Source organism: Apteryx mantelli, unplaced genomic scaffold (genome assembly GCF_036417845.1).
Source record: "Apteryx mantelli isolate bAptMan1 unplaced genomic scaffold, bAptMan1.hap1 HAP1_SCAFFOLD_77, whole genome shotgun sequence".
Taxonomy (NCBI): domain Eukaryota; kingdom Metazoa; phylum Chordata; class Aves; order Apterygiformes; family Apterygidae; genus Apteryx; species Apteryx mantelli.
The window spans coordinates 440,822-458,696 of record NW_027118803.1 but is presented as its reverse complement, the minus strand read 5'-3'; positions in this window follow the sequence as shown (position 1 = coordinate 458,696).

The window sequence follows — 17,875 nt, the reverse complement described above, 5'->3', positions numbered from 1 at the left end:
AGCCAGCCGCCGATGCAAAGCCAGCCGCCGATGCAAAGCCAGCCGCCGATGCAAAGCCAGCCGCCGATGCAAAGCCAGCCGCCGATGCAAAGCCAGCCGCCGATGCAAAGCCAGCCGCCGATGCAAAGCCAGCCGCCGATGCAAAGCCAGCCGCCGATGCAAAGCCAGCCGCCGATGCAAAGCCAGCCGCCGATGCAAAGCCAGCCGCCGATGCAAAGCCAGCCGCCGATGCAAAGCCAGCCGCCGATGCAAAGCCAGCCGCCGATGCAAAGCCAGCCGCCGATGCAAAGCCAGCCGCCGATGCAAAGCCAGCCGCCGATGCAAAGCCAGCCGCCGATGCAAAGCCAGCCGCCGATGCAAAGCCAGCCGCCGATGCAAAGCCAGCCGCCGATGCAAAGCCAGCCGCCGATGCAAAGCCAGCCGCCGATGCAAAGCCAGCCGCCGATGCAAAGCCAGCCGCCGATGCAAAGCCAGCCGCCGATGCAAAGCCAGCCGCCGATGCAAAGCCAGCCGCCGATGCAAAGCCAGCCGCCGATGCAAAGCCAGCCGCCGATGCAAAGCCAGCCGCCGATGCAAAGCCAGCCGCCGATGCAAAGCCAGCCGCCGATGCAAAGCCAGCCGCCGATGCAAAGCCAGCCGCCGATGCAAAGCCAGCCGCCGATGCAAAGCCAGCCGCCGATGCAAAGCCAGCCGCCGATGCAAAGCCAGCCGCCGATGCAAAGCCAGCCGCCGATGCAAAGCCAGCCGCCGATGCAAAGCCAGCCGCCGATGCAAAGCCAGCCGCCGATGCAAAGCCAGCCGCCGATGCAAAGCCAGCCGCCGATGCAAAGCCAGCCGCCGATGCAAAGCCAGCCGCCGATGCAAAGCCAGCCGCCGATGCAAAGCCAGCCGCCGATGCAAAGCCAGCCGCCGATGCAAAGCCAGCCGCCGATGCAAAGCCAGCCGCCGATGCAAAGCCAGCCGCCGATGCAAAGCCAGCCGCCGATGCAAAGCCAGCCGCCGATGCAAAGCCAGCCGCCGATGCAAAGCCAGCCGCCGATGCAAAGCCAGCCGCCGATGCAAAGCCAGCCGCCGATGCAAAGCCAGCCGCCGATGCAAAGCCAGCCGCCGATGCAAAGCCAGCCGCCGATGCAAAGCCAGCCGCCGATGCAAAGCCAGCCGCCGATGCAAAGCCAGCCGCCGATGCAAAGCCAGCCGCCGATGCAAAGCCAGCCGCCGATGCAAAGCCAGCCGCCGATGCAAAGCCAGCCGCCGATGCAAAGCCAGCCGCCGATGCAAAGCCAGCCGCCGATGCAAAGCCAGCCGCCGATGCAAAGCCAGCCGCCGATGCAAAGCCAGCCGCCGATGCAAAGCCAGCCGCCGATGCAAAGCCAGCCGCCGATGCAAAGCCAGCCGCCGATGCAAAGCCAGCCGCCGATGCAAAGCCAGCCGCCGATGCAAAGCCAGCCGCCGATGCAAAGCCAGCCGCCGATGCAAAGCCAGCCGCCGATGCAAAGCCAGCCGCCGATGCAAAGCCAGCCGCCGATGCAAAGCCAGCCGCCGATGCAAAGCCAGCCGCCGATGCAAAGCCAGCCGCCGATGCAAAGCCAGCCGCCGATGCAAAGCCAGCCGCCGATGCAAAGCCAGCCGCCGATGCAAAGCCAGCCGCCGATGCAAAGCCAGCCGCCGATGCAAAGCCAGCCGCCGATGCAAAGCCAGCCGCCGATGCAAAGCCAGCCGCCGATGCAAAGCCAGCCGTTCTGTATACAAAGGACCAAGAAATCTACGTAAGCAAATGACCAGGTCACTGCTCCGAGGCTCATTCTCACAATTGCATGCAGCTCCCTTTGCCCCACTGCACAGACATCATGCTCCCTTGCCAAGCTTCTCACCCCTCGGAGGTGCTGGGAAGGGGACTGTTTGGAAGTGAGACTAAGTCCCAGTGTCCTGGGGTTTCTTCCTCCCCTGGGCTCAGGCTGCGCAGCTGATCGGTAGGGCTTGACTAGGTTCCCCTCCAGGGGAGGGGAAAGGTGTCTGCTGAGTTGGAAGGCAACTCAGCTGGGCTTCTGGGGACCATCTTCTCAGCAAGGGAGAGGAATTGCTCATGGTGCCTCAGCAGCCTTTTGTAGCTGAGCTGGGGAGCAGCTCAAAGGAGAAGCTCTTCATTCGAAGCAACGTAGCCCCAACCTTCTCTGAAGGAGTTTCAGGAGCACAGAGAAGAGCCTGCTCTCCAGCAGGCAACTCAAATGCTCTGTGACCTTGCCTTCTTCACGGTCATATTTGGCCCTCCAGCAGCTGCCTCATAAACCTGTCTGCGGAGAACTTGCATCCTGTCCTCAGGCAGCCTTTGCAGCAGTGGAGGGGGAGGATATGTTCCCTTTGCATGGGTGCCACCAAAGGTCTGAATTCTTCACCCACCTGAGGGGCACTTTAAAGAGGGCCTGAGGTGACCGCGGGTTATGGTATTTGGCCTGCTCAGAGGCTGCGTGATTATTGGCAGTGGTGCCATCTGCCTGCTCCTTTGCGGGTTTAGCGTCTGGCCCCAATTTACTGCCTTGTCCTCTCCTGCTTTTCCCCACTGCTGCCTGTGTCCTTGACCTCTGCCCAAGGGAGGCATGGCGCCGCGGCTTGCAATGCATGCTGCGACACCTCATCAGGGGGCTGCTAAGGTCCTACAGAGGCACATGCTCACCCAGAGGGGCCTCCCCTTGCTCTCTGCCTTCTTCAGGCCACTCTGCAAGCGCTCGTGCCCATCGCAGCCACAGTCCCTGGCACTGCAGTCTCAAGGCTGCCAAATGTCACCCCACTGCACTGCAACTGCAGTTCTCTTTCAGTCACTGGCAAGTCAAGGGCCAGCGAGGACTGCTCAGGGCTGCTCCACCTCTGGGGGGTATCTAGGGTTAAGGCCAGCTCTGCGGCACGCTCCTCTTGCAAGGTTCTTGCACTCTGCTCCTGGGCAAGCTGCAGCATCCGTTGCTCCTGGGGGCAGGAGGCAGCCCTGACTAGGTGGTTCTCAGCCTTCTTCTGAGGCCTCGTAGGGACGACGTTACATGTCCACGTGCTCTGCAAATTGCTTGTGCATCCAATGAGCCCTTATCCCAGGCAGGTACGTATTCAAGGATCCTGGCAGGGACACCAACCCATAAAGAGAATAGACTTTGGTCAGTTGGACTCACCTGGAGAGCTGACCATGCAGGATGATGTGCACGCTTCATCTTGATGGCTCTGATCGAAATCCAGCCCAGGAAGCTGTTGCTCTCCAACACATGACAGTGCACGCAGAAGGCTCTCGGACAGCACGCAGAGGGATGCCACACAGGAACCTAGAGAAGGAGAGCACAGAAGCTAGCAGCATCCTCATGAGCACACAGAAACAACTCCAAGCTCCTCCAGAAGCACCAGCGTTCTAGGCCACTTCCTGCACGGCTCCCAAAATCCCAGGGACAAGCCACCGCAGAAGGGCTAAAGGGCTAGTGCAAAGCAGCACGGCACCAGCTCCTGTTACTGCCATTGGTGGGAAACCACACTGGGGCACAGCAAAGGTGCCTCAGGCTGGCCTTGCCTGCAGCTGCGCTATCTAGGGCCTGGCAAAGCTCACTTACCACCATGCCTTGCAGATCAACCACCTTGTAGATGAGTGGAAGGGCCCCACAAGCCCAGACACATTTTCCCACCTGCTCCTGCTTCAGCTGGGCTTTTGCAGCTACTCCTCTCCTACTTCTCCACAGAAGCAACTCCCCTAACACTTCCAGCTATCACCCCCAAGAGGGAAAAACCCACATCCTATTTTTGACCTCTGCCAGGGGGGTCCCACAAGTTACTGGCTCAGAGGTCCCACTGCAGTTAGTGCAGTCCTTGGCTTTCCTCCTAGCAAAGAGAAACAATTCCAAGGGGTAAACTGAAGGGAAATACACTGCCTCCACAGAGCTGGCCCAGCAGCAGCAGCAAAAACACTCCTTGTCAAGGGCCTGCAATACAGCTTGCACTCCAGCCTGGGCAATTCCTGCAGCACACCACTGAGGCTGCAAGGACTCCAGGCTGCACCTCCAAAGACCCGAGAGCAAGGAGGGGACTGCCAAAAAAGAGAAACCGCAAGCCTCTTGTCATGCCTAGAGGATTGCCCAGGGCTCAAACAGCTGAGGCTTTTCAGGGTGCCTTTGGCACACAGCATTATAAATTGCCTCTCACTGCACAGATTGCAGAGGGCTCCAACTCTGCAAAACTGCATCAACACCAGGAAGCTGCAGCAGTCCTGGCTCTGCTGAGCACCTTTCCCTCTTGCCATTATCCTGTGCCCTGCAGACACCACTTGGCCACCGCTGCGTATGACAAAGCACAGAACGCCCCCAGAAGCGACCAACACAGCAAAGCCATTGCCACCAAAGAGAAGGCAGGGCACAACTGAGGGCCCACGCGCTCTGCCACAGCACTCTCAGGCTTTGGGTCCCAGCAAGCTGAGGCCTTTTACTAAGGAACACTTGCCATCAGTACAAACTGCATCTCTGCGTGCTGCCCCTCCTGGGCCTCAAAAGCAGAGATGAAGCACATACTCCCACCCTCAGAGATATCCCCAACTTCTTCAGAGCAGTCCTCCCTTGGCAAACGCTGACCAGAAGTGGCCAAGCCCCAGGGAAAAGCTGCCGGGCAGCACCATCAAAGAAGTGTGCGGGACCATCTCCCAAGGGCTTTGGCCAAAGCAGGTAACCCCCTCTGGCACAAAGAGTCAGGGTCCATGCAGAGCACAAAAGGGAACCTTCCAAGAGAGAGGCACATCCCACGCAGGGGCAGGCGCATCCCCCAAAGCACCAAAAGGCAGTCCTGCGAAAGAAGGACTCATTTCTGCTCACCCAGGCAACACCTCTCTGCCAGACCATCCCACTGCTCCATGCTCACACCTACCACCCTCCTTCCTTCTTTCCTGCTTTACAGACACTAAACACCCAGCCCTACTTGCTCCTCCAAACAAAAGGCACCTCCAGCTCTCCACTCAACACCTGCACACACGCCACTCACTCACACAGCAAACACAGCAGCTCCCCTGCACAGTATGCTCAAGTGGGCAGCTCCCACACCCACAACCCTGCGCATTGGCAACCTGCACTAGGCCTCAAGTACACAGCCAGCTGCTGGAATTGTTCCAGACAACCAGCCCCAAACTTCTCTCCACAACATCCTCTTCTCTTCCAAGGAAACCGCTGCCCCTCCACTTAGCAAAGCAGCTGCAGCTTTGGGCAGAAGGGCACAGACTGGACCACTAGAGCTGAGCTCTACTGACACCTGGGCAGGGGGGAAGCCAAAGAGCCCTTGCTGCACTTGGCACCTGACAGCAATTCAGCCCAGGCAGCTTGGGAAAACTGCACACAAAAGCCATGCTCCCCAAAACACTGGGCTCACACTTGGGAGCCCTCTGTCCTCTCTGACCCTCACGAGCCCCTTGGCACACCCCTACAGCTCCCCTGGCTGCTCCCACCTCATGGCAGGCTCTCCCTCACAAAGCCACACTGCAACTTCAGCCTGACATGCTCTGGGGGTCCTCAACTCCTCTGCCCTGCCCCACCAGCCCCCACACCCCCACTCTCCACCAGTGCCCCAGGCAGGCCTCAGCACCCTCCCTCCCACACCTTTAGGGCACACTACCTTCAGCTGTCCCACCTCAGCTGCTGGGGGGGTCAAACAGGCAAGACAGGCTGACACAGCAGGACAACAAGCCCAGCACATGTTAGCCTGCCTGCCTGCAGCAAGCTTGCTCTCACACTGCCCCATTTGCACTAAATGGCTTCCATGCATGGGCTCCTTGCAAAGCTGCTTTCTTGCCCTCCCTGCCTGCTCTCCCCTCTCCTCTAGCCTGCTCTTCTACCTTTTCCCCAAACAAACACCAGCACTCAAAAATCACAGCAATCCTGCTCTCAAGCTCAAGGTGCTCCCAACACTTTTCTCCTCCTGCCTCCACCTGACATGCGGCGCCCCAAGGAACCATCCCCTTTACTGGGACATGCTCAACTCACTTGACTCCAGCAGGCAATACATACTGCCACTTCTCCCTGGCATAGGCCACTCCACCTGCTCCACATGCTTTTCACTTCCACATTAATGCCCCAAGGACCACCTGCCTCCCACCTAGGGGGCTAGGCCTCCAAGCTTCTGAAGCCTTTTAAGGCTTCTTCTTTCCTCAACTCCAAGACTTGTGTACAAGTACAGCAACCAGCCCTGCTAGCCTTCATTTTCCAGGCACAAAAGCACCTGCCACCCCCCACCTTTGCTCCAGCCACCAAGCCACCCTTGCAGCCCTCTCTGCAACTGTACTTTACAACAGGGCTATCACCACCCCCCCACACACACACCCTCCTCCCTCAGCAGCACCAGGCTCTGACAACAGTGTCACTCAACAGGCTGCCAAACCCCTCCTTGTCTCCACAACTCTGCCCAGAGGAGATATGCCAAAGAGTTGGCTTCAAGGACTTTAGTCCATTCCCTCCCCCTCCGCCCCCCTCTACCACCCATTTGGCAGCTCCAAGTTACAGGAGCGCTCCTCATTTTCCAGAGAAACCCCTCTTGTAAAGGGCAACCTACTGGCACAAAGCACATCTGCCTGGGGGCCAGGGGCCCTGCCTGCAGGCACTAGCTGCCACCTGGCACCCTGGGCAGCACCAGCAGCACTCCTTCTCCCCCACCTCTTTGGCTTCTCAGCTGGGCACGCCACATGCCAGGGCTGCCCTGGGGGCAAGGCACCCCAGCAACACATGTCACACCTGCAGCTGCCTCAGCTCATCAGCTGCTGACAGTCACAGAATCACAGAATAGCTGAGGTTGGAAGGGACCTCTGGAGATCATCTAGTCCAACCCCCCTGCTCAAGCAGGGTCACCTAGAGCACATTGCACAGGATTGCATCCAGGCGCGTTTTGAATATCTCCAGAGAAGGAGACTCCACCACCTCTCTGGGCACCCTGTTCCAGTGCTCTGTCACCCTCACAGTGAAAAAGTTTTTCCTCATGTTCAGATGGAAGTGTCTGTGTTTCAGTTTGTGCCCATTGCCTCGCGTCCTGTCCTTAAGCATCTGCCTTTGGGCAAGCCACCTGCACTACTTGGGCTCCCTGGCCTTGCTGGGACACTCCCTTGCATGGACAGCACTACCCCCAAATCCCCACCAGGCAACCCCCGCCCCCACCTCAACAGCACAGACAAAAGCCCTCCCCATCTGCCCTGGCAAAAGGAGAGCGGCCCAACTTCTTAACATCATGCCACCCCCTTTCACTTCCAAAGGCTTTCCTCAGCTCCCAAGAAGCAGCAGCCCTCCACTCCACCCCTGCCATCGCTGATCCCCTGCCCAGCAGCAAGGCTTGCTTGGGCACACACAAGCCACACCTCTGCTCACTCTAACCCCCAGCCTTCTCCCTGCTTTCATACAGCATCAGCTCTGTTCATCCCGCCACCACCATAAACATAACCTGCCCTCCCAGAACTCGTCCCTTCTGGCCAGCTGTCCCTGCAGAGCAGCCAGCAGCTCACTCTCAGCTCAGCTCACCTCCTATTTCCAGGCATCTTAAGAGCAGCTTTTAAGCTCTAGCTACTTTGTCAGTCTGGGCAGCAAGGCTGAGCTTCAAAAAAGTTACCCAGATAGAAGCAGAATTACCTTGGCACACCTGCAGTCCTGCTCCAGCCTCAGGTGGGCACCAACTCCTTGTCAGTGCAGCCATACTCCAGCCAGCAAGAGCAGCTCATCCCTGCAGATCACCACCACAAACACCACAATGCTGAAAGAGAGATTATCAGACATGTACATCAATCCTGAGCTGGTGGCAGAACTCGGTGAGCAGATCCTCCTCTTCAAGAGGAGGCAAGCGCAGAACAGAGCGTGGAAGGAAAGAGAAGCTGCTGCAGACAAGCCTTCGGCCAAGAAACCACCATTGGGAAAAGGGAACCCTCTGCCTGCCAGCTGCTTCCACCTCCAACACAGACCTGACCAAGTCAACTGCTCCCTACCCACAGGGGACAATGTGGCCCCAGAGGCATTTTTCTCCCAGCGACACATTAGAGTCCTAGTCCCAAACCAGAACTAAAACCATTGCCAGTGGGGGTACTTCTGGCCTGGCATCCAGCTCCTTCCACTCACTGCACCAGGCCCAGGCATGCTCTGTCCCTTACCAAACCACCTAGCACCTCTTCCTCTTGTAACCTAAAAAAGAAAAAAAACGGTTAGACGCGCTGTCACAATTAGACGCGCTGTCACAATTAGACGCGCTGTCACAATTAGACGCGCTGTCACAATTAGACGCGCTGTCACAATTAGACTGCAAAAACAAGTACAGTAAACCATTTATGGTCCTCCTTCAGGGAGGTCAGCAAGGTAGATGGCTTAGCCGCTACTGGGTGAATATCTTGAACAATCTGATTCACGGCTCTTAAATCCTGAACCAACCTATATTCCTTGCCATTTTGTTTCTTTACTAATAATACTGAGGTGTTATATTCCGATTCACACTATCAGTAACCCATAATTCAAAAATTTAGCTATTAATTCTTCCAACCCCTTTCTAGCCTCCCACTTAATAGGATGCCGCTTTTGTCTTACCGGTTTAGTCCCAGATTTTAGAACAACCTCCACTCGTTTCGCCAGTTTAGACCGACCTGGAATTCCACTAGCCCATACCAAGGGTACTACTGCATCTTCTACGTCAGCAGCAATCTCCTCCTCCGCTTTCTGCGTGCTGCTCTGTAACATAAAAATTCTCTTTTCCACAGCTTTTGATTCAGGTATTAGTGGCCACACCACTCCATTCTTAAAGGTTATCTGCGTGTTCAACTTATCCAATAAATCCCTACCCATCAAGGGCATCCGACATTCAGGCATATATAAAAATTCATGAGTCACCCATTGGTTTCCCAATTTAAATTTTAAGGGCTGCAAAAAGGGCCCATTCTCTCCTTTCCCTGTAGCACCAACAACGCTTACACTTTCATGGCTAAAGCTTTCTTTACAAATATTAAGTACAGAGTAAGCGGCTCCTGGAGCAACTACAAATTCTACTTCTTCATTTCCCAGCCTTAGTGTAACCAGGGGTTCGGCTGCAGATGATTCCCCCGGTCCCCTTCAGGATTCATCCTTTAAGGTCATTAGCTTAACGGCTTGCAGGGCTGGGGCTAAGTTCCCAGCCTGAGGACATTCCCTTTGCCAATGCCCCCTTTCTTTGCACATTGCGCTCGCTGATCTTCTGCTAGAAGGGGTTGCACAAAAGGAGGTCATGTTCCCTTCCCCTTACTCCCTTTCACACCTCGGTAACCCCCTCCCTCCTGTGCCTTCCCTTTCTCTATAGGCTCTTCCAGGAGCCCTGCTTAAAGCAGCAATCAATCTCCCTTCCCTTAGGTACTCCCTTCGAATATGTCGCATTTCTTTTTCCTTTTCCCTATTATTAAAAGCCGTCCAGGCCACTTCTAACATTTTCCCCAGATCTCTCCAATCTGCCCCCTCTAATTTTTCAAGTTTCCTTCTTATGTCTGGGGCCGATTGTCCCATAAAAATTGAAGCTAGCTGCTGTGCTTCCTCTGGTTTCTCAGGATCCAGGTTGGTAGATTTCCTGGCAGTAGCCTTTAATCGTTCCACAAAAGCAGACAGGGATTCAGTTGGTGCTTGTTTGACCTCATATAGCTTAGACCAATTCACTGCTTTTGGCATGGCATGTCTTATGCCAAACATTATCCATCTCCGATATCTTGTTAAGAGTCCCCAGGGTCCTGGCTGGTTAGGATCCCACCCTGGCTCTGCAGCAGGAAAATTCTGATCCATCATCCCCTGCAAATCCCCACCAGCATGTGCTCCTTCAGCCTGTTGCCGAGCTATATGTTTAATACCATCTTCTTTTCAGTATCATCTAGCAGGGTGTCTAATATTACCTGTAAATCATTCCAATCTGGATCCTGAGTCCTAATTAGAGTTTCAAACACTTCTGCCACTCTCTGGATCCTCTCTATAGTTCCCTGCTATTTCCTTCCAGGACCTTAACTCCATTATAGAGAAAGGCACTTGAACTGTTACTGGTCCGGTATTTCCAACCACCTGCAGAAGGGCAGCCTGTAAAACCTCCCCCACTTCCCCTTGGCATCCTCTTGTTCTCCCTGCAATCAGGCTAAATCCTTCTGCCTCTTCAGCCTCCCCAACAACATCCTCGACATCCCCCCCCCCACCTCTGTCGGGGGGCGACCAACAGCTCCAAATCCTCCTCCTCCCGTTTATACTTTAAACGCTTTTTTCCAATACTACAAGCAGAACAACACCTTTTCAAATTTCAACCCTTTCCCTCCTTCTCTAGCGCTAGTATCATCGGATCCTTTGGAATTATCCCACAATCTTTCTGCCATTCAGGGTGGTCTCTTAATGCGAAAAAGAAATCTACATACATTACTTCATCCCATTTCCCCTCCCTCCAGCAAAACAACATTAATTGTAATATGGTATTGTAGTTCACACCTCCATTCTTAGGCCATTTTTCCTGATCGTCTAAAGTACACATTGGCCACCGATGATTACAATATTCAATTAATTGTCCTTTGGTAGAGTGTACCTCCCAGCGGACCTGCCGCCTCCTTCCAATGCTTTAAAATACCCCCCAGGGGTGATTTCTTCAAAATCCCCCCCTCTTTCGACACTTGGTTACCCATAACCACAAAATCCACAAAACAAAGTCCAACAACATTCCAAATGTCAAATTACCACATAAACACACAATTGTGCACAAATAACTTGACCTTCCTCCCCCTGAGGGACCTCTAGAGCCCAACCTGACCTCCCTGCATGGCTTTCACCACACCTTACAGGTGGGCGACCCCACCTTTTCCTCCCTTTTAACCCAACTCTACAAGGCTCACTGCGTCTGACCAGCGGGCAACCCGACCTATTAAGGGAAGGAATGCCTTTACCTTCCCAGGGGGCTTACTCAGAGCTCTTTGGTCCGGGGATCAGAGGTTCTCCCCGAGAATCCCTCGGTGCCGGCTGGATGTCCTGCAATCCCACAGATCCGTCGAGATTCAGAAGCACGGTCCCATCTGGGGTGCCAAAGCTGTCACCGAAATCGGGAGAAAAAACTCCTTAACACCAATGTAGCATTAAGAAGCAGGCATTCTCTTTATTACAGTGCCGGATGCACGGGGGATAGCTCCACCCAACGTGCACACCATGTCTCACATCATCCAAAGTTTCTATTGCTCTCTCACATACATATGCACTGAATTTCCCAGAAGGATTATACATATTCATTCTATTCCCTGGAACTAACTATCATATTGACAGAATCATTATGCATGCGGTCCTGGTAACAGTCTTAGCTAAAGCTCCTGCACATCTTCCCAGGCAGGTGATCCACACCCAAGGAAGACAAGCATCTCGAATAAAACAAACCCCACAAGGAGGCTGCAGAGCTTCCCACCACAAGGCACTGCTGAGAAGGAGCCCGCCCGCGCTCAAGGACAACTGCACATTCAGGCCAGGATAAAGCAGCCACAACTGATACCACACAAGCCACACACTAAACAGCCAGCCACACAACACCAGCTGCCTTCAGCCTCGGGGCTAGCTACTCACTGAGAACATTCAGGCAAGTTCCCACCTGCTCTCCAAGGCAGCACAAGGCTGCCAGGAAAGCACCATAAAAAGCCTGCCCCAGAAGCACATTTCCACACCACAGGACACCAGCACCCTGCCTGCCTAAGACCACTGCCCACACCCACCTTGCCATTCCCCTGCAGCTAGCACAAGCTCAGCAGCTGTCTCTCCCACCTACAGCAACTCCTTTGCAGCCCATTCACAGCAGGAAGGTCCCACCCTGTGGTGCTTAACACAAAGGGACACGCTCAATGACCACCCAGGGGCAATGGAGCCCTTGGAGCTCACTTCCTTTGGCTTTTCCCTCCTCAACACAGGCCACACAGCCACACTTCTAAGCAAGCCAGGGCCAGACAGCCAGAAGCAGCCTAACACCTAGCCAAAGGGAAAAGCAGCTCTGCAGGGATGCACCTCAAAGGCCAAGCAACTCCACCAGGGCACCGCTGCTTATGTAGATACCAGCAGCACCTGATCAAGGCTCCTTGGCTTTGGTTGCTTCTCTTTTTGCTGGGGGCAACAGGCTGCGGACGTTATGCTGCAGCAGAAATGCCTCTCAACCGAGGGAAGAGCCACGAGTGCAGAGGCAAAGCTACCAAGAGGACACCAACACAGCCCGAGATGGCTTTAAAACCCAGGCGCGCTCAGGGGTCACCTCACCCCTCTCACCCCCACAGGCTTCCCCAGCACATGGCACAGGCAGCCGGGCAGCCCCACCGCTGGCTGCCACACAGCCCCACTCACCCCCAGCAGCTGCAGCCCCTGCAAGGCTGCTTTGGTGCCACCGCCGCCTTCTCCCCGCTCCCTGGGGACTGCGGGGCAGCAGCAATTTGCCTCTGTCTGGGTTCTGGCACCCGGGCACCAGCCTACAGCTGCCTCCCCCCACAAGGCTGAGAACCAGCCCTTCTCCAGGACTGACGCTGTCTCTCGGCAGGACACCTCACCAAAACCCCCAACCCCCACCACACACACCCCATCACAGCACCCAACAGCCACCCCCCACCGCAGCCCGCTCCCTTTAACGGCCGCCGCCGCCGCGCGCCCCGCCCCTGCGCCCCGCCCTAACGGCCGCCGCGCGCTCCCCGCCCAGGCTGCCGCAGCAGTCGCCGGCCCTTCTGCCTCGTTGTCGCCCTAACGGTCGCCGCGCGCCTCCCCCTCCCCCCCCAACGGTCGCCGCGCGCCTCCCCCCCCCCCCCCCCCCCCGCCTCGCCCTGGTGGTTGTTGCGCGCGGCAGGTACTTGCTGTAACGGGAAATCCGGCGAAAGCTGCGCCAAAACATCGTCCCAAGACACTGCTGAAATCAGCACTAGACATTCAAGTTAGCACTTTGTGGGTATTTTAGTAATTCAAGTGGAAAAATCTGACTGATGATTGAATTATTAGTAAGAGCTTTATTCAGCCTGACTTGCAGAAATCTCTGTTGGTTTTCGTTAGCGTACTCCACTTTCTCTGTCACATAAACCTATGTGCTTGAGGTATTAGGTTTATATTTATTTATGCAATAGGGAAAATATGGTAAGTGTGCTACTGATTTAATTGATTGGAAAATGTGACTAGTACAACAAAGACTGTGGAATGGATATCAGCTGCCCAGAGGCTTCTGCAGTTAGATAAAGGATTAAGACAGGAAAAGAGAAGTCATTTGAATGAGGTAACTGTATCAGGCTGCATAAATGCTTGTGTTCCCGCACACTCGCAAATTGAAATGCAATGCTTGACGATTACGTAGGGATGTGTGAAGAAAAAGATTCTTACAAGAAACTCTGCCTGGGCCATTTGCATTGATCCATAAAGAAGGAAAGAGAACAGCAAAGCACAGAGAGTCCCAGCCCACACATGTAGTGGGAAAAATGCAGCAATGTGAACTAATTTTTCTTAACCAGGTGTGCAAAACAGCAGGAGGCCAAACCCAGACTCTCTGCAGATTGAGAGGGGTAGGAAAGTATCAGCAGGCAAAGTTTCATTGCAGCAAGGCACTCTGCTTCAAATTATTTTTGTGGAGAAAAAGCAAATGCATGTACCCTGTCAGCTGAGGGAGACTTCTTTTTATTGTAAGCTGTGTATGACAAGTAGCGTGTATGGGTTGTTATGGCTTTTGTGGTTACTTTTTTTAATACCTGAAAATCTTTGAAAACTGTTGGAAAATCTCCCAAAACTGAGTTATCCAGGCATCCAGCCCAACATTCCTGCAGACCAGTGGCCTGCACACCTAGAAGGAACTTTTCCCTTCTCCAAAAGGTCAGTCTGTTAGGCACAAAATAATAGATGTTGAAAGGAAGTAATTTCAAAATGTAAGATTAAGGTTGGCATCAGGGAGAGATGAGTTACCAGAATATGTCTTTGTTTTGCTGCCTCTTGAAGCCTCAGTTTCTTCTAATGGAAGACTTCCGTGTTTGGCTCATGTGCAGGTATATATGCGTGCTGCATTTAAGTTGCTGTGGAGCTGTAGCAACAGAAGGCTCAGGATGAAAAACTGCCTGAGAAGCAGGTCCAGAAGCAGTTACCCTATGGCGAGCTCTGCCCCGCTGGGGTTTTAGTACCAGCGGTACAAGAAATGGTGATTTCTGAGGTAAGTCAGTGGAAGCTGCAATCGCTCTAAGAGTTCAGAGAGATATAGCCACCCAGGAAGAAGCGATGGGGATTTGGCCCCTGGAATTTCCCAGATCTGGTTGTTTTGTCTGCATGTGAGCACTTCAGTCCCAGTCTAACAGGAGCTGCTCTGGCTTTTCCTGAGGAGCTTCGCTTTGTTTCTGGTACAGCCTAGTTGCTCTAGGGTTGAAATTACTGCATAGAGACCCCTGTGCATGTGCAAAGTCTAAGCAAATGAAGCAGAGATTAAATTAATAGGGGTCTTTGGAACTGACCTCGAAAGGCAAAAATGAAGAGAGAATTAAAGAGCAGATGCATGATTTCTTATTGAACTTACAGGGAGGTTCAAAAACCCTAGAATTGCTTTGTAACAAGTTATACAGAATCCTTTTTAATTATTACACACATATACAAAGAAATAAGCAGAATTTTGTAAATAAAGTAGTCATAGAAGGAGAGTAATTAAAATGTTAATTCTAATTGTATGCTATGATCCTGCATTGATTCTTTTTTTTAAGCTCACTTTATCCATTAATTAGTTAATGCCTGTAAAAGTGCTTTGAAAATAGAAAATGCTATTGTTACTATCATTATCCACCGGTTTTAATTAGTTCTCTTACATTTTAATTGGATTATTGAGATGCAGACTTAGGAAAAGTGATTTGGGAGCAATTGCTATCCTCAGAATCCCAGTGAAGTGAACAGCTGCCACTGTCCATACAAAGAAATAAGACTGGCTTGTCCTCTACGTGGATTGATGGATAAATCTTCATATGTGTCCTACATGAATGGGTGCGGATGATGGCTTTCCTCTCTCAAAATTATCTTGTCTAAGACCAGGATAGGACACATTCAGCCTGGTCTCGTGACAGCTTTTCTACAGAAAGATGTGTCACGGTGCTCAGCTGTGATTTATGACCCTGGAAGACTAGAAGCAAGAAGATGGTAGCACAAAGATGGGGAGATTCCTAATTTCCGTGTGGGACCGACACGTTTCTCTCACTGTTTCAAGAAGGGGTACTGGCTTTAAACCGATAATCTCTTTAATAGTATCTGGTTGTGGTTGTGCCTTTTCATGTCTTCAGGAGTGAGGAAACTTGCCCAACTAGTCCTTCATTCTTGCCTGTGGTTGAGAAGAACATATAGGAATAACCGTTTCTATTCAGACTTTCTTTTCCTTCTTTTTTTTCCCCCTGAAATAACTGCTTCTGAGGTGAGCTTCAACATCTGATCCTCTTGGGAGATTGTCTGGGGGAATTTGCTTTCCAATTTGGTCCAAGAATACCTCCCTTTCCCCCCCAAACCAAGACCCGGGACTTTCTGAATTTGTGTAAATTTGTGGATGGTGTGGTTCCAGAATCTGTTTTATTTCCAAAACAATAACTGGGGAGCCAGCAAATCTTCCCGTGTGTGCTTGCCATTAGAGACTCTCTTTCATGCATTTTTATAACGTTTTGTTTTTAGTGCTGATAAGACTCCCTGCTTAAAACTCCCACAGAAAAGCATTCTAGTGGCGAAGGGAGTATATTTGCTCTTATTATAAAAGACATTTATCAAAGTTAAATCAGTTGGGGTTTTCTAGCGCATGGCTGACTTGCAAAAATCTCTTTAACAATTTTGCATTTTTGGTAATATAAGGAAGTTCTTACCATTTGGAGTACTGGAACTGTAAGGGGATGCCAGCTGACAAGAGCAAAAAAAGGTGATTTCAGGGGGGGGTTTGAGCTTTTTTTTTTATTAGCTATATCTATCTTCTACTTTTTTTCTGTCATTTTCTGTGTACAAATGGTAGCCTGCTTCTAATAAGAGATCAGGAATAAAGCTGACAGGTAAGTGATTGAGCAATACTTGATCCAGGGGTCCCCACAAATAATGGAAAGTTGCCTATTGAAGCCAGTGAGTTTTGGGACAAAGTCCTAAGACATCTGACAGCTGCCTACTTCCGTAGCGTTTGAGTACCTGATAAAAAAAATAGTTGAGGTACGTTCTTTTTAATCATAGCTTTTCAAGAGTCTCTTCTGGGGTCTTATGTAAAGGCATCTTATCTCCAGTTTTTCAGGCTTTGTAGTATTGAACCCAATTGTCTCTGGTTGCAGGTATTAGGAGGTTAAAATCTTATATTTAAATCTTTGATGAATGTTTGTTATGTTAGCCTAGAAAATTAGATTTCTGGATTAGATCTACTTCTATATCACATGATGCTGCAGTTGCAACAATTCCCTATGCAGTGATCTTGCTTTGTGTGCATTATTTATGTGATGTTACAAATAGGGAAAGTACTAGTCCCCTGAAGAACATATTTTTGTTTGGCCTCTAATATTTCCTTGTCAGAAGTAATTGTTTGTACTGCAGCCTTTCCTTTTATCTTCAGAAGCACTTGCCCTTGGCAATTGTCCTACGTCAGTTGTGACAAAATGCACAGCAGTTTGGTTCTCTTTCCTTTCTGCTCCCCATATATTCCAAAAGTTATTGTGATAGGTGATAATTTGTTACATCAACTCGCGAAGTGATTTTACCATGAAACTAGGCGCTAAGTACCGGCTATCAGCACAATGATTGTACTGAGCCAGCAGAGCGATATTGCATTGTGAAATGTATGCGCGCGACCTGAAGGGCACCACGTACAACGCAGAGGAAGACGCCAGCTTTCATCCCGACCCCCCCAGCAACAGCCGGCGCAACCACAGAAGTTACAGGCATATAAGGGGACTGTGAGCAGGGGATTGCGCGCGCCGTTGGTGGAGCAGGAGACTCCCCGGCCGCCCAGCGCTGTTTTGCTTACTTGTGACTTGCTCAATTACTCTATTAAATTGGAATTTATGCAACCTGGCCCGAGTGGTTGTCAATTTGTCGCGTTTACCTATAACATTATCATGTGTGTCATTCCTAATTGCTGGGAATTGACTGAGGATGGCAATGTTTTGCTGGCAATTCTGAAGCAGTGGCTTGCGCTCTACTTAGGTTAAATACTATTTCTTGGAAACTTTTCCAAGTTGTCTGCTGGGACAATGATGGTGGGGCATGAGGGGCACGTTCTCCAGGTGCAACTGCCTTCTCCCAGAGCCAGCCCTCCTTGTGATCTGACACACCACAACCTCACGATTTACCGATGTGATTTACAAGAGAAAAGTGGAGATGTTAAGAACTTTAAACTTTCCTCTTAAGAATCAGAAATCTTCCTTAATGCTAAGTAATTATAAAATTGCAAAATTAAAGGTGGTAAGGGCCTGTTAATATGGCACCCTGCTCCGTCTGCAGGGGATTGTTCTGGAGGAACTAGGTGGTTTAAAAATGGGCATTCAATCAGTTATTTACCTAATAATTTCTGTTCATCAACTTCTGTCATTGAGATATATTGTGTCATCTTTTTTCATGAGCAACAAGAATAGATTAATTTCATTCTCAAATCATCTGCAAGGCAGATTTATATAGAGCCTTTGTATCTCTACGCAAACTGGAAAACGTAAGCCTTCCACAACGCACTTGCTAAATATTTTCAAAGAAGAAATATGAATATCCCAATCTTAATTACTTTTTCATGGTATGCTACCTTCAGCTTGAGTAAAGAGTTGGAGTACGGGACTGCATCTAGTTTTGTCTGGAAAGAATTAGGTCTATAAAGTTTAAATATTCCCATTGTAAATGAAAGATGAGGTGAAAGCTGCTGCGGTGCTGGCTTTTGGCGATCAACTGCGACTCGCAAGCCGCCCTGTGAG